The sequence below is a fragment of the Antechinus flavipes genome, chromosome 5 (genome assembly GCF_016432865.1).
Source record: "Antechinus flavipes isolate AdamAnt ecotype Samford, QLD, Australia chromosome 5, AdamAnt_v2, whole genome shotgun sequence".
NCBI classification, from domain to species: Eukaryota; Metazoa; Chordata; class Mammalia; order Dasyuromorphia; family Dasyuridae; genus Antechinus; species Antechinus flavipes.
Window position 1 is genome coordinate 165,233,550 of NC_067402.1, and position 25,906 is coordinate 165,259,455.

Consider the following 25,906-nt stretch of genomic DNA (forward strand, 5'->3'; position numbering starts at 1 on the left):
AAAGAAAAGAGTGATATGAGAGCAGGATCAGAAATGCATCAATCAAAAAAGGCCAATTTTCTTTTGATAGTCTTTATGAGTTAACCAAAACAGCCACTGTGATGTCATTTTACTGGGGTGAAGCATTATCATTTTAAACTTCTACCTGATAACAGAGCTAAACAGAGTTAGGAATTCTTTCTATTGTTGGGTAAGTGCTGGGGAGATGATATAAAAAGAGAAGAAGGGCTTACTTAGTCATATATATTTGGCAGAATTATAAAGTACAAAGAGCCCTATATCTTCAATTAGCTAACTCTTTGATTCCTCTAAGTTTTCATTAATCTAGCAGAACAACGTCAAATTTTCATAGGATTTCGCTGGACACTTACTAGCTGTAAAAAAAGGTTACAAGTCTCTTCATTTCTTTATTTAGGTGTCCTCACTTGTCAAATAGGGCTCATACTTGCTTCAATTATCTCACAAGATTGCTTTAAGAAAAAATTTTAAACTATAAAATATTATATAGTTATAAGTTACTATCACTGAATGTTCCCCATTTTTGTTCTTAGTGATATAGATTGTTGGAAACATAATTTATAGAAATGATAAATCCTAATGATAAAATTATAAGAAATTTATGTTAAGATCTAGATTTTAAAATTCTTTTGATATCTTCAAAATTAAAAACTTTTACCTCATATCACCTTTTGATAATCTTTAATGATACTGACACCCAATACGTGCTAAGAACTTTGCAGAGTTTGAAACCAGGATAATCGTTTGAGTCACTGCTTATATGACAAGAAGAAAAGTGAATTTCCCCATGCCTTAGTCGTTTCTAATATTTAAAAAATTTTAAAAATAAAAACAGAATACATTTTCAGTCAATTTCAATTATTTATTTATTTCATTTGTGTTACTTAATATGGCTGAGCTCCTTCCTTGAAGGCAGGATTCTCTTTTACTTCTTTTTGTATTTCTAGTGCTAAGCTCTAGCATATATTAGGTATTTAATAAATGTATATTAATTGGTTGACTGATGACTATATGTATGGCCATAGACATATTAGTTCCTCCCAATAATTTCCAATTTCCCAGAGTAAAAGAATTTTAGATTGGAAGGGATCTCACTGGCCTTCCAATACAATCCTTGCCTAAAAGAAATCCCAGGTAGAAGATAATCTAGAAATAACCATCCAGCTTGTGCCAGATGATCTTTATTGATGGAGGAGTCCATCATCTACAGAAATAGCCCATTCTACTGTGAGACAGCTCTAATTGTTAGGGAGCTTTTCTTGTCATTCAAACTGAATTCCCCCTCGACTCCCTTTACAATTTCTACTCTATTAGTTCTCACCTCTGGAGCCAAAAACAAATGTGAAAAATTCCTTTTGTACATGCTGGCTCTTCAAAGATGTAGACTTAATTCCTCATTTGTAAAATTATTTCTAAGTTACCTTTGGCCATATATTATCTAATCATATGAGAATGAGCCCATACAACTCTGGGATTTTGAGTACCAAGGCATTTTGGAAGGAATGTTTTCCCTTTTCTCTCTTACTGCCATCTTATCATGGTATCCCATACAAAGTTGCCACATAGTTAATAGAGGCCTGCTATAGAACTATTATAGTCATAAAATTTCCACAGTAACTCCACAGATCACACTCTACTCTTCCCAAAAGTAGGACCTAAAGTATTTTACCCTGATTTAAGGTTGGAAACTTACCCTTGTTGGTTAGATAAAAAGAGAACAGAAATGAGACTATGAAAATACATCTCTTTTTCTACGTGGTGAATTGTTAAGCACACCAGGGATACAGAGAATTACAACAGATAAAAAAGATAATTTCAATTACAAGAAATGGAAAAGCTTTTGTATGAACAAAATTAATAAAAGTAGAATAAGAAGGAAAGTGGTCAAGTGGGAAAATATTTGTTTCAAATATCTCTGAGAAGAGACTGATATTCAAGACAGATAGGCACCTAACAGAAATATATTAAGACTGAAAGTCATTCTCCAACAGATGCTTGTTCAAAAAATATGAACAGTTTTCAAAAAAGATGAAAACTATGAATAACCATATGAAAGAATTCTCCAGATTACTAATAAGAAGAGAAATATAAATCAAGACAACTGCAGTTTCACCACATACCCAACAAATATGTACAGATGAAAAAAATGTTGGATGGATTAAGGAAAGATGGGAACATTTAATGAGTTATTGGTGATGCTCTGGAAAGCAATTTGGAATTATAAAATGGGAGTTACTTCAATAATCATATTCACTGACCTAGCAGTTCTACTGCTAGAAATACTATGAACAACAGAAAAACCTCATAGAAACCAAAATATTTATATAAACATACTGATAGTAAAAAAACAAAAAAATAAAACAAAACAACAACAAAAAAAACCCAGGAAACCAAGCACATGCCTATTTGTTAGATAAAGGCTAAATGAGTTGTAGTACATGAATATTATGGGATATTATGGTAATATAAGAAATTACCAAATATGAAAAAAACAGAAGTATAATATAGAAAAGCCAACAAAAGTTTGTTTTCCATAATGTCTGCTTTTTGTAATTCTATAGCCCTTTCTCCTTTTTTATGATTTTGTTTTTATACTTCATTTTTAGAAATGTAAATGAATTAATATAGCTCAATATGTAACGTGCAAGCACATCTGTCTGTCTCTCTTATTAAATAAAGCCTTTTCTCTGTGTTAATGGGAAGTCTATTTGAAAGTTTTTTTTAACCTTTGGAATCTGAGTTAACATGTAGAATCCTAAGAAGACAAAACACTAACACTTTCTACTAGGTCTTTGATTCTTCATTTGAGAGGAAAACATAAAATAATCCTCCAGTCATTTACCAAAAATGGATATGAGTCACATAAGTGGGCAGCTAGGTAGTACAGTGGATAGAGTGCTGGACTTGCAGACAGGAAGACTCATCTTCTCACCTTCAAATTCAGACTCAGATACTGCCTAGCTTTGTGAACTTGGACAAGTCATTTAACCCTATTTGCCTCATTTTTTTCATCTGTAAAATGAGAAAGCGAAGGAAATGTCAAGTTATTCTATCTGTGCTAAGAAAATCCCAAATGGAATCACAAAGAGTTGGATGTGACTAAAAACAAATGAACAACAACAAATCAAATGTGTTCAATTTTCTTTGCTTTTTTTGATTCTTACAACTGGTTAAGAATATCTCTCACTCTTTGAACCACTAAAAATTTCAGAGAAAACCATCCAACTATTGCCAGAATGGCCTATAATACTTTTCATCAGAGAGAAGACTATCCATGTCCCTTGTTCTACCAATCTTTCGTAAATCACAGACCACTTCATAAACATATTCTCATCTTCCTCAACCAATGACTGCTTTCAAAAATTCCAAAGCAACCTGAAAAGCACATAATCCCTTGCTCCACCAATCAGCATCCAGGAACCCCTCAAAAGTTAGGAGCATCTCTAATAAACATCAGAGATGATACTTTTCCTATACCACCCTGTTTCTTTAATTGAGGCTGTCAAGCCCATACAGATCTTTTAACTGAATGTGGGGGTTGCAAAATTATGATTTATTATCAGTGTTTGATTTGAATACTCATTTTACATACCTATATGCTTGGGGTCACATAAAAATATTTTGGGCAAAAAGGAGTCACGAATGAAAAAAGTTTAAGATGTCCTGCTATTCAATGAGGGAAAGCTATGAAAACATTTTTGAGCATGTCATTCTTAAAATGACATTCTTATTATTTCACTATTTCATATCAAAATTTCAACCTATATGTAAGTGATCTCACCCATAGTATCTCACTCTTGTCTTCAGATAGCTACTAAAGACTATATGCTAAAACATTTTCTTTGGTTATGTGAATCTTTTGTATGAATCTACTTTTCTTCTTCTAGTATGGATGCTTGAGTTACCACATAATTATTCATTTGAAAAATATTTGGTACTAAGTGAAAAAACTGAATGGGTAGGAATAATTGATCTAATATCCTCATTTTTTTCAATTCCTTGAATTCAAGGAGCCCTTACTCAATTGCCGTAGTGAGTAACCCTAATTGGGACCATGTATATGTTTATTATCATTATTGTCACATCATGTTCATTGTTAAAAAGTAATATCAGAAAATAAGCAGAAGCAGGAAAATTAATATAAAATCACAATAATGATTCAAATGGAAAATAATAAAAATAAAATTATTGAAACTTAATTTTGTGAAATTATTATACATCTTGACTCCAAAGAAGAAATATGAGAAGGGATCTATCTCATCATTTCTTTGCAGAGCTGAGGACTATGGATTTCAAATTGTATATAAAAAAAAAAGCTTTTTTTCCCCATATGCTAGTTTTGTTGAGCTAGTTTGCCTTCTTTTAAATTCTTTGTAATAATGGCTTGTTCTCTGAGAAAGGTGGGATGGATAGGACACAGTGGGAAATATAGAGTGTATAAAAATAAAATACATTGACTAAATTTATTTTAGGAAAAAATGTAGTCTTATTCTTTGAGAATGGTTGTTATCGCTATTTTGAAAAGAACACGTTTTAATGCTGAAACATTATGCACATGCGCTGAGATTGGGTCCTTCATCAAACAACTAGAATGTAGAATTATTTTCTTCACTATTTACTGCAAGTCCTCTATATAATAGCTCAGATAAAGAATTAGGATTATTGATTACTATTTTTAAACAAATTGATAGTTTTCAAATTGTAACAATAGTGTGGTATATTTAGAAATTACACTGAATTTTGGAGTTAGATTTTGCTCTGGAATACCTGCACTGATATTTACTATCTTTGAATTTAATCTCTCTGATACTTGCTTTTCTATCTGGTAAAAAAAAATAACACTAAATGACCTCAAAGTTTCCCACCAGGTCTAGAATCTTTCATGTCTTAAAAAAATAGAAGCATCTCTAACACACACTGGAGGTGCTATTTTTCCTGTACAATAAGGGAAAGCTGGGAGGGCAGCTTTGGAGCTATCATATAAATTTCCTTCTTTATCAATAAGACTAACAAGATAACTGCCCAAGTTCATTATGGTAGATGCTAGGATTATCAAAGAAATTGTTCAGTTTGAAAAGATTAGGATTCAGTAATCTCATACTAAGTCAATGATGGGACAGAAGTTTCTATTAAAAACCTCTTCATCTAAAAGGCCTCATTTCCAAAATATATAGAGAATTGACTCTAATTTATAAGAAATCAAACCATTCTCCAATTGATAAATGGTCAAAGGATATGAACAGACAATTCTCAATGAAGAAATTGAAACTATTTATAAACATATGAAAATATGCTCCAAATCATTATTAATCAGAGAAATGCAAATTAAGACAACTCTGAGATACCACTACACACCTGTCAGATTGGCTAGAGTGACAGGGAAAGATAATGCGGAATATTGGAAGGGATGTGGGAAAACAGGGACACTGATACATTGTTGGTGGAACTGTGAACACATCCAGCCATTCTGGAGAGCAATTTGGAACTATGCTCAAAAAGTTCTCAAACTGTGCATACCCTTTGATCCAGCAGTGTTTCTATTGGGCTTATACCCCAAAGAGATACTAAAGAAGGGAAAGGGACCTGTATGTGCCAAAATGTTTGTGGCAGCCCTGTTTGTAGTGGCTAGAAGCTGGAAAATGAATGGATGCCCATCAATTGGAGAATGGTTGACTAAATTGTGGTATATGAACGTTATGGAATATTATTGTTCTGTAAGGAATGAGCAGCAGGATGAATACAGAGAGGACTGACGAGACTTACATGAACTGATGCTAAGTGAAATGAGCAGAACAGGAGATCATTATATACCTCAATAACGATACTGTTTGAGGATGTATTCTGATGGAAGTGGATCTCTTCGATAAAGAGAGCTAATTCAGTTTCAGTTGATCAAGGATGGACAGAAGCAGCTACACCCAAAGAAAGAACACTGGGAAATGAATATAAACTGCTTGCATTTTTGTTTTTCTTCCCAGGTTATTTATACCTTCTGAATCCAATTCTCCCTGTGCAACAAGAAAACTGTTCGGTTCTGCACACATATGTTGTATCTAGGATATACTGTGACCTATTCAACATGTAAAGGACTGCTTGCCATCTGGGGGAGGGGGTGGAGGGAGGGAGGGGAAAAATCGGAACAGAAGTGAATGCAAGGGATAATGCTGTAAAAAATTACCCTGGCATGGGTTCTGTCAATAAAAAGTTATTTAAAAAAAATAAAACAAAAACCTCTTTATCTAACCATGTTAACTAGGGAGACAAATCAACGAATTTGTCAACAAGTATTTATTAAGATATCATGCTAGTTACTAAGATAAGTGCTAGGCATAGAAAGAAACAATTGAACCTGTTCCTAACCTCAAGGTGTTCATATTTTAGTGAAGAAAATAAAATGTACATGGATCCGTGTGTATATATAAATTAATTATGCAAAATAGAAACAAGATGATTTTGGGAATGAATGGTAGTATTAGCTGGGGGAGCATTGTGAAGGTTGGAATGAAAAGATTTGACAATGGATTGGATATATGAGGTGTATGAGGTGTATGAGGATGAGGAATCAAAAATAATATCAAGTTTGAAAACCAGATTGATTGGAAAATGTCAAACTCAAATAGAAACAGATTCCTGTTTGACTTCTTATTGACTTAGAAAACCATAAATTAATATTATCTGCTTGGTATTATATTTTCATTCATATTCTCCTGGTGAATATTTCCCAATTAAATTGTTCTGGAAACTTCTTTACTGAAGCTAGTATAAGGGAAGTTTAGAAGAGAGTAGGTCTGGTAAAAGAACAGTACTGAATCCTACTTTGAATAATATGGGTTTGAAAACCTAAAGAACATAGAATTCCCAATTGCCCCAAAGGAAATATCTAATATAAGATTAGAATGGGAGAAAGAATAAGGCTGGGTATATAATTATCTCCATACAGAACAAAGTAACTGAACCTATAGATGTTGATGAGGTTACCAAGAAAGGGATCATAAAAAGAAAAGAGATCTTGGGACAGAGAAATGAGAGTTCACACTTAATAGGTATGACAGGGATGATCAATCAACAAAGGAGACTGAGCAAGAGTATTTAGACAGAGAATGGCCACTAATGTAAAATGATTTATTATCCTAATTTCTAAGCATAATTTTTGAATAGATATTATCTGGATAATTTCAGTCCTATACCTCATAATAACTTTGGAGAAGAGATCCAAATAAACCAGGAATTGGGGTAAAATGTAGAAAAGTTAAAGGGCCTTAGTTTTGTATTCCTAAATGAAGCAGTTATGGACCAATGTGTTCCCTCCCCTCCCACCCAACTATAATTTATGCAACATATTAATTACTTATAGATTCTTACAATCATATCAATGTGAGCCAACGATTTTTAGAAACAGAAATATTGGTCTGAAGGGTGTTACCTCTTTGGTACTTCTGGGAATTTTTCTGAACTATGCCAACAGTGTCACAAGATCACAGATTTAAATATAGGAGGATCATCTAATAAAAATATGGAAATATAGAGGTCATCTAATCCTACCCTTCATTTCATAGATGAGTAAATTGAAGTCCAAATAGGTTACTTAACTTATCCAAGATCACACAGTAGTGATACCTGGGTCAGATTTTGAAATCAAGTCATTTGATTCCAAATCCAGTATTCTTTCAATGAAACTAAGAAGTTATTAGGTTATTAACTTCATTCTGTGTAGCACAAAACTCTGTCCTCCTATATTCCAGTGACCTTTGTAAAAGGGGACACTGTAACATGCATATGAATATTTTATTTCTCTTACTGTAGACATTTGTATCTGGAAAACAATATTTCCTGTGGTTAGACAATGTATTTTTGAGTATCTACTTAACTTTAAGATTACCTGGATCTGAAATACACTAAATCCAATTGTAGTATATAGTCACCTGTGGAGAGTTTAATGGAAAAGTAAGGCTGCAAATTAGTACCATATGATTAGCATGAATAATACTAAGTTTGTTTATCCAAGCTTTCTCACAAGAATGGACTGTATCTTAAAGATACAACTTATTTTCCATATCTCCATAAAAAACATGTCTCTAGTTAACTGGACATTTAATTTTCTACTTATTCATTTTCCCCCTACAGGCAGCTTCTTGGCTATTCAACATGTGCACAAAGCAGAGAAAAATAATTATAGGAAAAGGGACATATAAAATGTCATAATTAAACCCTGCAGTGGCAAAATACATGCACTATACTGGAAACATTTTGATTGCTGCAATCAGGTAAGCTTAGCTTTTCAGCAAATACTTCTTGAAAAGAGGTTTATCTATAGACATAAGTAGAGAGGTAACTCAAGAAATCATCCTATAATACAAAAGAGGATTCGATTTCCTCTGATGACTTCACAGAATCTCAGAGTTGGAAGGGACCTTAAAAAATGTCAAATCCAAACCTGCACCTAAACAAAAATCCTGCCTATACAACAAATCCAACAAGAGGTCATGAACTTTTTGTTTAAAGACCTCCACTTTTCTAAGCAAATATTCCACTTTGAAATAGTTCTAATTATTATGAAATTTTTCCTTAAAAATCAGCCTGAATCTGTCTTTCTACAGTGTCTATCCATTGTTCTCAGTTCAGCCTTCTGGGATTAGGTAGCATGAGCCTATTTCCCATCATATGGCTGTCTTTAAAGTACTACTCAATCCTTCTTAAAACTTGTCTTCTTTAGGGGGAATATGAGTAATTCCAAGAATATTCCAATATCCAAGAATATGTATTTCAAGGTTACTATCTCTTTTATTCTAGAGTTTGAATGTACCCTAAAATTGTTCTCCCTAAAGCTAGGGTGTATGCCAGACTTTCATGCTTTATTCTTTTTTTCTATTTCAGATTCTAAAATAAAATGATTGCTTTCTCTCAGTTTTTATAATTTTCCATTCTAACAGCCAATTTTTCTGTGTCAGTGAGAATGAGATCAAAAATAGTGGTTCCCCTCATTCTTTAGAAATATTTTGATCAGAAATAGAAAGAAAAGTCAAAAGAGTCAGATGTAAAACATTGATCTTTATGGCATGGCAAATATTCAGTAACCTTTCAGGGTTAAGCTTATTTTAACTTACCACTCATCTAAAACTGTCATTAATAAGAGTCTTTATAGCTTAGAATGGTAAAAACTATATCTTGCTGCCTCAAGATGCATTTTAAAGTTTTTTTTGTACGGTTTGCAGATCAGAATTCAAAGCAAACCCAATTTCAAGGTCCAATGGAAATAGAGGCTCTATGTGGAAGAATGGAGTTTCCCACCAGTTTAAAAATATTCACTCTTTTTAGAAAGTAAAAACAATATATGCTAAACAGTTAGAGAAGATAATCAAAGCAAATTTAAGGGGAAGAAAACTCATGCTATGAAATATCATGTCAATGACTCCAAATCATCTCACTTTCTCTCTTTCTACTTCAGTGTGTTTGGAATTTCTATGCAAAATATTTAGTTCTAATCCCCATCTAACAAATGGACTAGTTAGGTTTGTCAGTGATTATGCTCATTCTGGGGAATGATGACCTGCAGAGAAAAAGGCAAAGACAAGAGAGCCAATTTTGTGGATAAGAAAAATAAAATTAACTAGGGAATTAAAGCTTAACACAGATTTATCCTCCAGAGTGTTCTGCCTGATTGCAGATGAAGCTTAAAAGCAGGTTTCAAAAGCATAATATGCTGTAGTGTTTAGTTGAACCATAAATTTTAAAAAAACCTCTCATTTGATGGAACATGCCTCCTTTGCCCACTTACTGATAGTCATCTCCATAAGGAACACTTTGCTCATATTAGAGAGGAAGAAAAGCAAACAGAGGGAGGGAGACTAGGTCATTAAATTCTCACAAGAAATGAGTGACAATGCTGGAAAGTAAGAATTGTGTTGTATCATTGTGATGAAAGATTACTGTGCTATTAGAAACGATGAGATCAGTGATTTTAGAAAAACACGAAAAGAATTGAATGAAATAATGAAGAGTGAAATTAACAGAATCAAGAGGACATTGTATACAGTAATAGCAACATTGTTTTAAGAATAACTTGGAGCAAATGAGTTATTTTATCTATTTTAGATACCAAAATTAATTATATAGGACATATGAAGAAAAATGCTATCTCATTTAGCCAACTCCTTGAGTAGCCTGTTTTTAACTATCAAAACCCAATCCCAGCTCACCAACCAATGCTTCCCTTTTGGCCCATCACTTGCCAAAGACACCAAACTCAGCATTATTTAAGCATCCAGAGAAAAAATTGATGAGTAGAAGTATGTATAGAATAATTTTACACATATGTGTATACATGTACATACACACTATATATGTGTGTGTGTGTATATATGTATACACACACACACACACACATATACACATATTTGCTTTTTGTCTATTTTTGTCTAATGATAGCTATCTCCATAGCAGGATATGGAGAGGAGCAGAGAAGGGGAAAGAAAAGTAATCTACAAGATAATTTTGCTATTTGAAAGGAATAGAAAGCATGCAAGATAGATTTGCAGTTTCATATACAATTATCTTTTTTATCACAATATGCTAAGGAAATTTTTCTTTTATTCAATAAATTAAAAAATAAGAGTTTTACTGTCCTCTTTCTGCATTTTGGTCAAAATATGTTAAAAAAATAATGAATCCAAGCAAAAACATATTGCCTTCTTTTCAATCACCAAGACCACAAATAGAGATAGGAATGATGATGAAAAGAATTGCAGAATCAATAAGCATTTATTATGTACTAGGTACTGTTCTAAGCATTAGGGTTAAAAGATCAAAATATACATACAAACAGAGGATAACCTGTAGGTAATCTCAGAGGGAAGGTGTTGACACTAAGGGAACTCAGAAGAGTTTCTTACAGAAGCCCGTAGGAAAGAGGAACTGAGAAACAAGAGGAGAGGACAAAGATGAAGAGTCTCATAGCCTTGGAGCCATGGAGTCAGTGAAAATGCCTAGATTTGGGAGGTGAAGTATTTTATGAGTGTGTTCCTTGAGGAGATGATTGCTAGTGAGTGGGTAAGGGAGGTGTATACTTTCAAATGACTTAAAAAAATAAAACTGTTTTTAAAAAATAGCCAAGGCACTTTAAATATCCCCAAAGTGTAAAATTAGTAGAATGCTAAGGGGCAGGTAGTCAGAGCACTAACATTATACAGCTGGAACCCTTACCACAAACACCATGCCAGTCTTGCCTAATAGTGTTTTAAGCAGAAAAAGGGGATAGGTGTCCTTTTACCAAGCTAACTCTAATCATTATCTCAGGGGAATATAGAAATCCCATTGGCTCTGCTTCAACAGCTGTTGTGGCCAGAGAAGAATTATGTTTCTTTCAATCTGTGACTTTGGTGACTCTTGAGGAATTACAGCCAGAAAATCAATAGCAGATGTCCCTATAGGAGATAGATTTTAGAGGTCCTCTTGTTGTCATGTCAACCTAGAAGGCATGACTTCATAACTGATCAACATGGAGATTGCACAGAACCCTTATTTGCCCTCTAGATCTTATATAACATTGGCCCTTGATAATGGGAGTGGCAGGAATTCACCTTGATCTAATTTCATAATTTGAAGCAAAGACTGACTCATTATAAAAGTGTGCAAAGAGTAGATATAGATAGAACAGAATTTAGAATATGCTATTGTTTGTATTCTAAGGAGTAAAGCTACAGAATTTTTTCTAGAAGTTCAGAGTCATAAAATTATAGTCAAAAAATTCTAGTTTTTAGTTTGGAAGAATATAGCAAAAAAAAAAGGAAAGGTATAAACATTACATATAATATTAATACAATAACAGAAACTACATGATCATAGCAATACATGCTGAAAAAAGTTTTTGACAAAATCCAAAGGCACAGTTCCAAAAAAATAGGATTTCTGGGGAATAATGCCAGGAGAATACCAGTTAAGTGGATGAAGGAGGTGGCTTTGGGTGAGTGGTTTTGACTAGAATTTAACAAGAATTGTGTCTGAGATCCAAATAGTAAAGTTACTATAATGGCCCCAAAGATATTTACTGGGGAGGGTGAGATCAAAGGCCATTTAACTCATCTATGAGTAAGGTGTAAATGGTACAGGGAATGCTTGAAGGAACTGGCATTATTTAGCTTGGATGAGAGAAGTTTGGAAGGGGAGAGGGCTGAGAGAAGGGAAAAATTATTTCTGATTTTTAAAATATCCAGAATTTGAAATATGTGAAAGAAGAATTAGACTCACATTGTGTGGTCTCAAAAGGCATAACTAAGACTAGTGGTTGGAAGTCACATAGAATTAAATTTTGGCACAACTCAGAAGAATACTTTAATGATTTTGTATGGCCCCAGGAGAAGATTGGCATGGTTGCACATAGCAATCAATCAATCAATATTTGTTGAATTGAGCTGAATTAGAACTGCCCCAAAATGTAATTAGCCTCCTTTTTAAGCAGAAAATTTCTTATCTTTTGAAGAAGTCACTGTGAAGGACCATTTTTCTTGCATGTTATAGAAGGAATTCATGCCTTGCTTTTAGAGTACTAGACTACATGATTTATAAAGTCCTCTCAATTCTGAGATTTCCTAATTCCCTTTGGACGGATCTACAAAATTAATATGACTCTTTGTTCATTTCCCAAAGGAGAGTAGGTACCTTTGAGAGGTTTGTTGAATTACTTAGTATGAGACATCGTTCTTCATAGACTTTTGGGGATCAGAATCAATTATAGAGTACCCAATGATACCTTTTAGCTAATACTCTCATTAATCATTCAAGTATTTATTAAGTGTCTATTATGTATCAGCTTTTGGGGGATACAAGTACAAAAAACAATTGTTGCTCACAGTGAGCTTAGATTCTAGTAGTATAAAATTATAGATAAAATACATATAAAAGTAATAAAATATATGCAAATAATTAATAAAAAAGTATATTGGGAGGGATGGTACTAGCATTTGGGAGAAGCAAGAAAGAATCCCTGCAGAAGATGGCATTTGTACTTTATGTGAAAAGGAGAGAGAGATTCTATGAGGCATAAGCAAGGGGAGAGTGCAAAGAGATGGAGATGGGAGATGAGAGATAATGTGTCATGTGAGAGGAAAAGAGAGTAGGCCAGTTTGGCTGGAGTAGGAGGAAGGAGTAGAGTACCACAACACTGGAACTATACATTGGGGTGAGGTTGTATAGGGATTTAAAAGCTAAACGTAATTTGGAATATTTTTCCAATAAGCAATAAATACCCACCGAGATTGACTAAACAGAGAAGTTACTTGGTCAGATCAGAGCTGAAGGGCAATTATTTTGTTAGATATAAGCTGGGGAAGAAGACGACGCAGGGGGAGATATATTATGGTTACTGTGGCCAAGACAACGGATGCTGAACTTTTGATGTAATAAATAAATGGGCATATGCAATGGGCAAATAAATAATTTTGCCTGTTTGTGAATAGTTTGAATTACCCTGGCCATTTGCTTATTGATTTTCTATTGATGTTCTTTATTAACCTCATTTAAGGAATGTGCTTAGGCCAATCATCCTCTCATTTGCCACCAGATAATCTTCTCTGGACTTAATCAAGCTTCTCAGGCAGCTACCTCCTTTCTAATATACTGTTGCCTCCATGTCACCCCTTTTCAGTTTCCTTTTATGTGTTGTATTCCCAGACAGTATGTTTATTAAGGGCAGAACTATCAGTCTTTTTGCCTGTATCTGTCTCTTAGAGCTGATATTGTGCCTGACACATAGTAAATAATAAATGTTTGTTGATTGAGTCACTGACTATTGAGTCACACATATTTCAAGATACTGCCTTCTGCATCATGCAATTAATTGTACAGTTACATAAGTTTCCAGGACTAGCATTTTACATAACAATGTCCAATCAAGATGGCCCAGTACAACCTGGAATTTATAGCAGCAGATAACCCAAAGAACCAGTAAACAATTATTTTTTGCCAAGTCTGTAAACAAGTATGTAGGCATAAATACTAAGCAGAAGTTTTCTGTATCAGACTTTTAGGTGATGGCATAATTACTGACATGGGCTTTTCAAGAGTTTTCATAAGAGGTTTGGGATTAATATAAATTATAAGGGTATGACCGTAGAGCTTTTTGACTCCTAAAATAATGACACAAACTTCCTTTCTGAATTTATGTGGAATTCTCCTCCATTGAAGTTCCAACAGCAGAAGACAAAGTATTACTGACAAAAAGAAGCGAGCTTAATACATTGTATTATTCACCATCCCATGTTCCTTTCATTCAAAAAAAAAAAAAAAAAAGAAGAAGAAGCACCAATTACTATTTCCTGTACATAACATTCAATTTGCTGCCTCCTTTTCATTACATAAGCTATCCCCTCTGCCTGGAATTTTCTCCCTCCTAATGATTGCCAATTAGAATTCTTAATTCTCTTCAAGATTCAACAAAAATATCATTTCCTATGAGGCCCTTTTTCACTACCCTCTTTTGTTTTGTTTTGTTTTGGTGTGTGTGAGTGTGTGTGTGTGTGTGTGTGTGTGTGTGTGTGTGTGTGTGTTATCCTATTTTGTGAAAGGAAAACAAGAAAAGTATGAGGGAGGCTTCAAGACAATAGAATCTCTTCTAACTCAATCAGAAGAAACATAAAGAATTGTAGCCTTTTAGAGAACAAATTCTTTCTTCAATCTAGAATTTCTTTCTAGTAGTACACAATAACTCTTTCAGTCTTCTCACTAAATGGGGGATGGAAAGATCAAGGGGTTCCATTGGCACCTTGAAGAAGGGACCATATTAACTAATGCTCCAAATGTTGATAAAAGTTCTATAAAGGTACGTAATTTACGCTCTGAGCAATGAAATACTGGCATTTGCAAGGAGAACCATAGGGAGTATCTGGACATTTTAGACCCTTCCGTCTGACTTTTGTTTCCTCATCTATAAAATGAGAAACTTGAATTCTAAAACCTCAAAGTACCACTCTTCTTGGCTCCACTCCTTGTTTTCCAGACCTTTCTATCTGTTCAGCAATAGTCTTCTTACACTCTGCCTCTGTCTCTTCTACTCAGTGACGTTTTGCCTGATACCATTATAAGATCACAGATCATTTGTGCTCACTTTTCTCTTTGCTCTGCTTCTGGCTCTCAACTTTTTCTACCTTTTACCTGCACAGTTTCCTTTTATGTGATATCTTGCCTTACAATATAAGGTCTATAAGGGTATGGAATAACTTTCTTTGCTAGTATTTGTATACCAAACACTTAGCACAGTGATTGGCACATAGTAAGACCTTAACAAATGCTTTATCTATCTATCCATCCATATATAGAGCTGCCCTAATATCTCTAAAATTATGTGTTCTGATCTAATAATGCTTGGCTATGTGGAACTTATAAAGAATTTAACTACTTTTCATACTGTAACTGACTATGGCATCAGTCAATGTGGTAGATTTGTTGACTTTCCCTGTTATGTACAAAGCCACTATCAAAGTTGATCACAGGGGCTGCCAATAAGTCCAAATCACTTTCATTAAGTATGGCTGACAGGGAAATTTTGTAGTGACTAGCATAGAATGTCTTTCTGTCACATCTATATGATAGTTCTGCCACAAGTATATGATAATTCTCTGTACTTAAAGTACAAAATAGTCTCTTTTCTAGACAAGGAGGTCAAGGGGTTTTAGGAACATCCTCTTCTATTAAACTCCAAATTATCAGAGACAATGAAGTGAAGTGTTCCTTCAAAGGAAAAAAAAAAAAAAAGCTTCAAGATTAAAAAAAAAAAAACTAAACAAATGCTGCAGGGGGAGGGGAAAGAACTGAAGAGGCAGAGAGGAATCATGAGTTACTATCAGGGGTTAAAGGATAGAAGCATGTGACAGAGGAAGTGTAAAAGGGAATACTTCAAATTAAATTATAAGTACAAAGCCCTTCCCATAGAGGGGGAAATGAAGCAAAATGAAAAAGAGAGAGAGAGAGAGAGAGAGAGAGCCTCTCATAGTGGATAGTGACTTCTTGACAAGACCAATATTTCTTTCGCTGTCATTTAGTCTGACATGATAGTAATAGGGAGCTTCAATTATCTGAACATCTGATGATTTCTCTCTGTCAAAGGCAGGGTTACTTTTAAATTTTGGTTTGCTATAGCGACAATTTTATTCTTCAAATTCTTCAAAAAGTACAGGAACTATAGAGGGGGGGTAGACTTTTATTCCAGACTTGGTTCTCCCCAAAGAAGAACTGATTAATGCAGAAGGAATGATTACAATCTTGTTGGCAATGACCATCTTGCTCTCCTCAGCACTCTCCAGGGCAGTGATGCCCTCCTTTCATAAGACATGATCTGTAGGCTGGTGGATTTTCTATAACATTTCATATCCCCTGTTCTTATCCTTTCTTTCCAACCTTGTATTATTAGTAAAGGTAGCTTAGAAATGAAAATGATTTAAAGCAAAAATCATCACTGAAATTATTATGTTTATTTATTTTTAAAAGAATGGGTCACAATAGACTAATCTTATTTCTTATATTAAGAAGTTACTAGGCTTACAGAACAAGGTACTATAATAGATATAATTTAGCAAGTTTAGTGGAATATTGAAAAGTCTCTGTTGGTATCTTCATAGATAAGCTACAAAGCTGTAATTTAGACAATAGTACAGTTAAATGGATTTGGAACTAGTTGAATGACCAGAGCCAAAGACTGGTCATTAACAGCTTGATATCATTTTGAAGGGAGATCCCCCATGGACTGCCTCAGGGGTATGACCTTGGCCCTGTGGTTTTTTAACATTTTTATCAGTAACTTGATTGAGCACAGAAATGATATTATCACATTTGCAGATGACATAAAGCTGGAAGGATAGCTTTATCCTGGATATCAGAGACAGACATCAAAAGGATCTCAAAAGATGATAATGCTAACTGGATCATTTAGATAGAATTTAAAGAAGAATCAATATAAAATTTTATGTATGGATTAACAGTGATGAACATGTAAAGTACAAAAGGTCTATGACCTGGCTATTTGAAAATAAGACCTGGCTATTTGAAAATAATCAAGAGAGTTTGGATTATATCAAGGGAAATAAGAATTAATAATAAGATAGATACATAAGCCTCAACATAATACATTATGTTTTAAGCTTTTAGAAAGGCATATTTTCTTTGGAGTTCAAAATCTTATAAAAGAAGAATGTTAAAAATTGTCTTTACATGTAATTAGAAAAAAATAAAGTATTATAAAAAATAAAGGCATATTATTTAAGGTAGTACAGTAAGAAAAGTGTGTTCAAAACACCCTTTTAAAAGTTTGTGACATACTCTCCCCCACATACATGATGTCATTTTCTGCTGGGCTCTTTGCATGAATATGATAACCGATTCATTCTTAAGCTGCATTATAAGAAGCATCATATTCAAAGTACCTGCTTTATTCTGCCTTGGTCAGGAACATTACATTCAGTTCTGGGCACTGTGTTTTTGAAAGTATATTAAGGAACAAGAGCATACAGAGGAGACAACCAGGATTACTGAATGATTTCAAGAACATGTCACATAAGAATCAATTGAATGACATAAAGGTGTTAAATCTGAAGAAAGAAAACTTAGTGGGAATGTGATGGCTCTCTTCAATTACTAGAAGGAAGGTCATGTGGAAACTTCATAGACTAGTTCTTGTCCTCATTGGACAGAACTGGGATCAATGAGAAAAAGTTTCCAGAGAGGCAAATATACACCTAATGTATTAAAAATATTCCTAACAATTAGAAGTGGTGGATTCTTCCCCACTAGAACTCTTGAAAGAGGGGATGGATAAAGGAGAAGGCAAGGGAGAGGGAATAAGCATGTGTATACACCTCCTATGTTCTGGTTATTGTTCCCAAAAGTGCTTTTTAAAAATTATCTCATTCAACCATCACAATCTCCATTTTACAGTTAAGGAAAATGAGGCAAGCAGAAGTATCCAGGGTCACACAATTAGTAATTACTTGTTGGGGGGCATTGTAGAGGGCGCTACTGATATTATGTAACTTGGATTAGATGAACTTTAGGATCTATTATTATATCTATTGTCTATTATTATCATCTATTATGATTTTGCAGGCATAAATCGAGATTAAAAAAAAAGACATGCTTCTTATTTAAGGGTATTATAATCACATGTAAAAAAAGAAGACAGGAAAATGAAGAAAAGGAGAAAGGATACTTATAAAAGTATAATTCAAATTATATAGAGAGAATCCAACATACAAGTATGATAGAATTGTTACATATGAGGGTTCTCTTACTCCTCCCCCGCCCCCAGCCACTCCAACATGGCTTAAGTTGTTTTTTCCCTGAAAGATAAATCTATTCTCTGGAGCTGATTGACCCAGAATGTCAGTACTTATCAGTGGTTCCCTTGACCCAGTTTCCTAATAAATTCTGATGGTATTGATATCATTCTCTAGTCATAGAAGCATATAAAAAAGACCATTATATGGAATTGCCAGATGTCCTAAGACCATGCCAACCACCATACTCTTCTTTGGCATATTTTCATATGGAGATGGGGGGGGGGCATGTCTATATGTCAAGCTAAGTACTAAAGCATCCTTGTTAAATACCATGGCTAAGGAAATCCTCCCCTTTTAAAAGTGTAGAATGCACCAACAAGAAGGATACCTCCTTTAATTCCAACATCAAATCTGAGCCAATAGGACATCAGATTGAGTCTGGTCCTCCCCTAAAAGTAAGTGTTGGTCAAATAATGGAATTAACAATATCACCATATTTAAGTGGGATTAATGAAATCAGACTCGGTGAAGAAGATAACTTTAGAAAAAAATGAAGGGCAATAATTCAATAAAGAAGTATTCTAGATCTTTTGCTGTGCTAAATATTTTGATATTGTTATTATTGATCAGGATGAAAATGGGGAGAGAGGATTTAATAATAGTTAACTTTTATAGAGTGTTTTAAGGAGGGCAAAATACTTTATATTTATTATCTCATTTGACTCTCACAGCAACCTTCACAAATAGACATGATTATCCCTATTTTACTAATGAGGAAATTGAAGTTTTATAGAGTTCATGGGTCACACAGCCAGTAAATATCTCAGGCAGGATTTGAGTCCAGGTCTTTTGAATTACAATCTAATATTCCATCCTCTGCAACAACTAACTTTAGTGAAATCATTGCTCAAAAGCTGGGAAGGAACTTAGAGGTCACTTAGTTCAATTTTCTTATCATACAAATCACTATACTGAATTCCAAAGACATTGTGACTTGACCAAGGTCAATACAGATTATAACGATACATTTATGTATAGCTCTCAGTAAGTTTTACAAAATTTGTTTTTCCAAGGTTGGTCGATATCTTTCCTCCTTTTATAATTAAGGCAACTGAGGCATAGAAGGACTGAAAGATTTGCCATAGCTAATGTATTTAATTAATATCAGTACGTGGGCTTGTCTTCTAACTCCAAAATCAATATTCTTTCTATTACATTATGCTGCTTTTCAATAGCTAACAGTTTAGAAAGGCCTACATAAACCAATGCCAAGTGAAGTGAGCAGAACCTAGGAGATCATTGCACACAACAACAACAAGATTATTTGCTGATCAACTGTGATGGACTTGGTTCTTCTCAACAAAGTAGTGATTCAAAGCAATTGCAATAGACTTGGAATGGAAAATCCCAGATGTATCCAACGAGAGAACTATGGAGATTGAATGTGGATGAAAACATAATATTTTCAACTTTTTGTTTGTTTATTTGTTTTTTCTCTCTTTCTTGTATTTTTTCCCTTTTGGTCTGATTTTTCTTGCACAGCATGACAAATATTGAAATATGTTTAAAAGAATTACACATATTTAACCTATATCAAATTGCTTGCTTTCTTGGTGAGAGGAGTGGTAAGGGAGGGAGGGAGAAAAACTTGTTTTACAGAAATGCATGTTGAATACATGTATTTGGGAAAATAAAATACTACTGAGGAAAAAAATTCCAATTTATAAAATATTTCATCACTGCTGAACCCTAATCTTAAAAACTTATAAAGTTACATGATGAAAGCTATAAAACTGAAACTATATTTACTAGTTCATAAATGTGAATCTCTGCAAAACTAAAATAAAAGAGGGGTGTGTGTGTGTGTGTGTGTGTGTGTGTGTGTGTGTATAGTTTTTTATTTTATTTTATTTAAAAATAAAACTGAGGCCTAAAGCTTTTGTTTAAGTAAAACACCTGCAATCTGTACTTACTGAAATACTTAGATGCCACAACACTATTCAAGTGACCGTTAATGTCAATATAGGTCAGCAAATTCAGTTATGGTACAATTGTATCTCATTATATCCTTTACACAGAGATAGAATATCTAAAAACAGAAATTTAGTTAATTGTATCATTTTTGCAAGACTTGGGAATAGAGTGGCCTTGAAAGAAAATAAAGATCAATATAAAGAGTTCAATTCAACAATCAATTATGAAATCTTTATTGTGTAAATAGCACTATACTAATGGTAGAAAGATAAAAGTTGAATCTTATATTCACTTCAATGGAACATGTCAAATCCATTCATGTCTTCTTGTCCTGTCCAACTTTTATTCACATTCTCCCATAAATCTTCCACAAGGGCCCATTTAATGTTCTTTGGATCTTGCTTAACTTATATCACTACAAACTATGTGGAAAACAGTGAAGTAAGAAGGCTGTCCATTGATTATCCCATTTACATTTCTTGACTGACTCATCTTTTTCAGGTAATATATCTTTCTGATGTAGTAATTTATGCTACTTCAGCAACAGATATGCTGAAGTTAGAATCCAGATATAATAGCTCTTTGTCTTTGATGGAGAAAGAGTTCATTAAAGAAATAGTGACAGATCTTTCCCACTTTTTGTTTATTTTCTTCTCTCCAATTTTCATCCTTAATGCTCTCTTTCTCACCAAACTTTCTGCATACCTGCTTTTTCTGCCATTGTTTTCCATTGTTTTGAGGTGATAAATACAGCTTATAACCTTCCACCACTCTAAATTATACATGCATATGATTAATATATAATAACACAATTCATCATGCATATTATTAACATTTCTCTATATTTACAAAACAATTCTCCCACCTTGCAAGGAATTTAAATACTTGATAATGTTTCTTAACAAGATCCTAGTATGGAGATGGAGATGGGGGAAAGAATTCTTGTGTACTTCCTATCTTGGGTAGGTATAGAGGTAATTAGCAAGGGCAAGTGACTCTCATATTCTGAAAGGTAGTAAGAGGTTGTAAGTTTTAGAATAATAGTTTTCTATCAGCCTATCTATTTAACCACACTAACAAATATAGATCAATCTGTTCATTTTCGCTTTCCCTTGCCCAACACACACACACACACACACACACACACACACACACACACACACGTGCGCACACACACATATGCACACACACTTTGTATCTTCAAGATGTTGTATAACTTGAAACAAAGAGTATCTCCATGTGGCATTCATTCAAAAATTACACAGAATATTTTCCTTCCCAATTTGGAATGCATCTTGGGAGATTTATAAAGTACGTGAAAGAGAAATATATTCAAAAAAGACTGGAGAAAGCAATGAAGAAAATCAATGAAGCTAAGTAATGATTTAAAACATCAGGGTCTGGTCTTTTTCCCTTCTTTGACATGAATTATTTAATTTATGTGAGTTACATACATATATACACATATATACCCATATACAGAGAGGCACAAGTGTACTTTAAGACTAACTAGTCTAAACATTTAAGGGATGTGGTAAACTTTAAAATGTTCTTCAGACAACTTTCATTTGTATGAGACTAAGCTCTCAGTCACAAGATATAAAATCTCTAACTTTTGAAATGTTACAGGGCTCATTCTTTTAAATGCTAAAGTTAGTTTAGAAGAACTACTTGGCCACAGAAGATTAAAAGAATCTTTTATTGCCACCTAACTTTGAAGCCATTTTTTGCCTCATGAGTGTTATTCCTTCTATAGAGTTACTGGACTGGGAGAAATGTTTTAAACAGGACTACATCTGTACTATGGGTGTCTATCGGATTTTCAGAGTATATTAAAATCTCACTTATCTGAAGTATGCTCTTTATAGGAAGAGGAAAGAAGAGCTGAGAAATATATCTCTCAAGTGGGTCACCTTACAACATAGTACAACCTATGTATTTATACTGTGTGTATTAATTATATTTTAGAACTGGCCATATTAATCTAGTGCTTTATATGAATATTGTGCCTAGCTGGATATTACTACCCTTATGATAATATATCTTCATTTACTGGACAACATATACTGTCACTAGGTTAGTAAACATACCCCTTATTTAGAATAATTTTTATTTAAATAGGGTAATATTCCAATATTTTATTTTTTCAAAGTTCTTTTTGTTTCGCTCTTTACCATCTTGATTATTAACTACAAATTGAGGCTTTCGAAATTAATACAACATTCTAATGAAGACCTATCCAATGGTTAATATAATATTCAAAGGAGTCCTGAAGTAGGAACCATGAAATTTGAATTCTGGTTTCATCTTTGTCACTGGCTAATTATAATATTTGGGATAAGGCAATTAATGACATACATTTCTTCATCTATAGTATAAAGACAGCTTAGAAATTTCTCTTAACTGAAAAATCCTGTGTCCCTGTGATTCTATGTACCCCTGCTATTCCACAATGCTCTTCTTTATGTTCTTGGTCATAACAACTACAGATATATTTTCAGCTTCTGTCATTAAGCCCCCTATGTACACAGATTGCTTTTAACATACTTGCAAACAATCATTCTTTCCCCTATATTTGGTTAGTTCATTTCTCTCATCTCAAGAAAAGTATGTCACAGACAAGACAATTGTGTTTCTTTGTTTTTCAATTCCACTATTAGCAGAAAGGGTCTGCTGTGCTGTATGGCTTTTGTTACAATTATAATGTTGTTTCAGGATATTTGTGATACATTTTCATTGCAACACACAAAATGTTACCATGACCAACTTTAAGTTTTCCATTTTACAGATGAAAAATCAAAATTGAACCCATTGATTGAGTCATTACCAGCATATACTAGGGGAATATAACTCATGAATAGTTTATGACTTAAAATAGTCTCATTTTCTGTCTCAGTTTTGAATGGATTGATTTAAAATAATTACTTGTGACTTGATCAAATTCAGCAGTCATATCTTCCAAGCTACCATGTTAAAAAGTGATATGGTTGGCAGAATCCCAGTTTACATTCTTGGACCAAATACAAAAAGATCTTCTGTTAGCCCCTATTTAAAAATATTTTACCAGCAATATGTCCTAATAGAACTCTTGTTTATTAATAAAGGCAAACATAGTAGTATTGTTTTCCTTATATTATGATTTCACTCTCCTCTGAATGTCTATATCAATTTGCTCACATGCCACTCATCAGACATTGCCTTGTACTTTATGGCATGTGTCTAAACGATAAAACTCTAAATTTTCTGAGAACAAGAACCATCCTTATATCCCTTATCAGGTTTAATATAATACAGAAGAGCATTTGGAATTAAAAGATGTGGGTTTGAGTTGTGTCTTTACTCTCTACTAGTTGTATTGCCATGGAGAAATAATTTAATTTCTCTACTACTTAGTTTCCTTACCTATAAAATGAATATAATAATCCTTGTACAACTTATCTCAGACATTTCTAAGGAAAGCACTTTATAAACCATATAATATCGGGTGACTGTGATAATCCCCATAGCGTTTCTCTGGTTTTTGTTCTTTAAAAAAAAATTTTAGTCTGGATGTATAATTTCATTGGTGTGGACAACTCCTAGTTTGGAAATTCCATTCATTAATGCAGATCTGCACTTCATGTAGCTTATAGAATCAGAACTTTAAAGTTGGAAGGGATCTTAGAAATCACCTACCCAACATTTTCCTTTCTGCCCCCATTTTAAATATGAGGAAACTGTAACCAGAAATGTTAAACAACTAATGGCATATAGGCTGTGACAGAGTGGTTTCAAACCACATTTAGCCTTTTTTTTTTTTTTCTGATCACATTTAGCTTTCTTTCTGCTGCACCACTGCCATTCTGCTTGTTAAATTAATGAAAAGAAATTAAGGAAAATGAATGACTCTTTTGGAATTCAGAAACTTAAAAGTTCATTCCTTTTTACCTCCTTATAGTTAAGTCAGAGAGCTGTTTGGGAGCACTTGGAACTCAAATGATCTACTTATGACTATACAGCTAATAAGATTTAGAGGTAGGACTTGAACTCTGGTCTTCCTGACTCCAAGGTTAGACCTCTGTCTACTTTACCACAGTACCTCTTGACCTTTTGGATTAATGAGATCAAATTAAAAGAAAATTAATGACTCTTCCAGACCACAGAAATTTCTAAGCCAATAGCTGACAGAAATTCATCCCATTGCACCTCTTTCTAATATTTTGAAAATGCTTTCACATAATTCCAAGACCCCACCTTTATCTTGACCATGTCAAGAAGAGGACAGAATGAATATAGCTGCAGCAAAAATAAGCAGTGAAAATATTAATTCTTTCTTTGGTCTTTTCAGTTTAAAACATGGAAACCTTTGCCTAGTCTCCATAAAACAAATCCAGTTTATCCTATGGAGCCACCTGGGGGCAAGGAAGGAAAATGATTTAGAGATATTGTAACTGGGGGTAAGACCTGAGATCGTGAAATACAAAAATCTTCATAGTTCTACATTTTGCAACTGTTGTCTTAGCCACAGAGACCTTAAAAGCAAAGTCAGACTCACTCTGATCTTAACAGTAACATAGAAAACACAAACAATATGTGAATAAGTGATCCCTTATAGAATCTTAGCATCTCAGAAACTTTTCAGAGAAGTTCAGGGCTTAACCAGGAAACTGAACCCTCTCAAAAATTATCTTGTAAAGTTATCTTAATAATTTTCACCCCCCAAATGAGGAAGGGAAACAAGGGACATAGTTTATTTGAACAGTTTTCTTGTAAGCTAGGTTAGGATAAGTACTTATCTTCAATTTTAATGTTCTTTTAGTTTTCATTAAAGTTAAATGTCAGGATAAGAAACCTAAAAGAAACTGTAGAAATTTAGACTAGATTTTTCCTGAATGTTGTAACTCTAACATTTTGGGATTCAGCGAGACAAGGTTAAACATTTTTACAAGTTCAGTGTCTCGGTCCTTTTACCCCACACTTTAACTAGTTGAAAATATAGTAGACATGTCAAATCTTGGCAAGAAAGAAAGTCTTTAATACACGTGGCTCCTTATCTAAGTTTTGGCCCCTTTCCATTAGCTCCATGTTCTTCATTAGGAAAATGGGAAAACAAGGCAATGTTTCCTAACTTTTCAGGTTAAAACTATTCAGACTGTTGATGTTTGTTTATTAAAATCACTAAGGGAGTTATTCACAGGAAATGAAAGGCAATATCGAGGTAAAATTCATTTAGTGTGAATCTTTCCAAAAGAACCAGCTGACACCCCAGGGGCGGGTAAGAAAGGTACAATAATTTGTCAAATAGAGTACCTTTGGATTCCAATCTCTCTCTGGCTCTCAGTTTCCTCATCTTTAAAATACATTGGTTGGAGTCAATTTTTCACTAACATTGAGTGGAAGATTTCAAATCGCTTATGCCTACTGAGCAGTTTCCAGCTCAATTTTGACATTCTAAAAGTTTTAAAAACCAAACTGGGTTAGGGTAGAGAGAAGTGGGGAATGAGGGTGGGGAAAGAGAAGACAGTTTGCTTTTGCATTCTCTTTCTTTAAAGAATGCTCAGAAATCATTTACTGAAAAGCTGTCTCTTTTCTATTCACTCCTCGAACATTTTCTGCCTCCTTCTTCCCATTCTGCTCCCTGCCGGACCCCTCCTAGGAAACACAACAGAGCCCTG

General features: G+C 33.8%; 1 protein-coding gene across 9 annotated transcripts in view; it reads right to left on the reverse strand.

The window, feature by feature from the left end:
• The window catches only part of CELF2 (CUGBP Elav-like family member 2), a 974,186-nt gene that overhangs the window by 582,121 nt on the left and 366,159 nt on the right, over positions 1-25,906 (reverse strand). The window lies entirely within an intron of this gene.